Source organism: Brassica oleracea, chromosome C3 (genome assembly GCF_000695525.1).
Source record: "Brassica oleracea var. oleracea cultivar TO1000 chromosome C3, BOL, whole genome shotgun sequence".
Taxonomy (NCBI): Eukaryota; Viridiplantae; Streptophyta; class Magnoliopsida; order Brassicales; family Brassicaceae; genus Brassica; species Brassica oleracea.
In genome coordinates this window covers 42,654,513-42,654,854 of record NC_027750.1, presented here as the reverse complement: position 1 = coordinate 42,654,854, position 342 = coordinate 42,654,513, and positions in this window count along the sequence as shown.

The window sequence follows — 342 nt, the reverse complement described above, 5'->3', positions numbered from 1 at the left end:
TGAAGTTGAGAGACAATCAGATAGAAAGGTGAAAATCATTAGGTCAGATAGAGGTGGTGAATTTTATGGCAGATATGATGAAACAGGACAACATCCTGGACCATTTGCCAAACTCCCCCAAAAATTAGGAATCGTTGCTCAATACACAACGCATGGTTCTCCATGGCAGAATGGTGTAGCTGAAAGGCGTAATCGTACGTATATGGGAATGGTTAGATCCATGATGAGTCATGCTAATTTACCTATATCCTTGTGGATGGATGCATTACGAACTGCAGTCTATATCTTGAACCGAGTTCCTAGCAAGGCAGTTCCAAAGACTCCTTTTGAACTGTGGAAAGG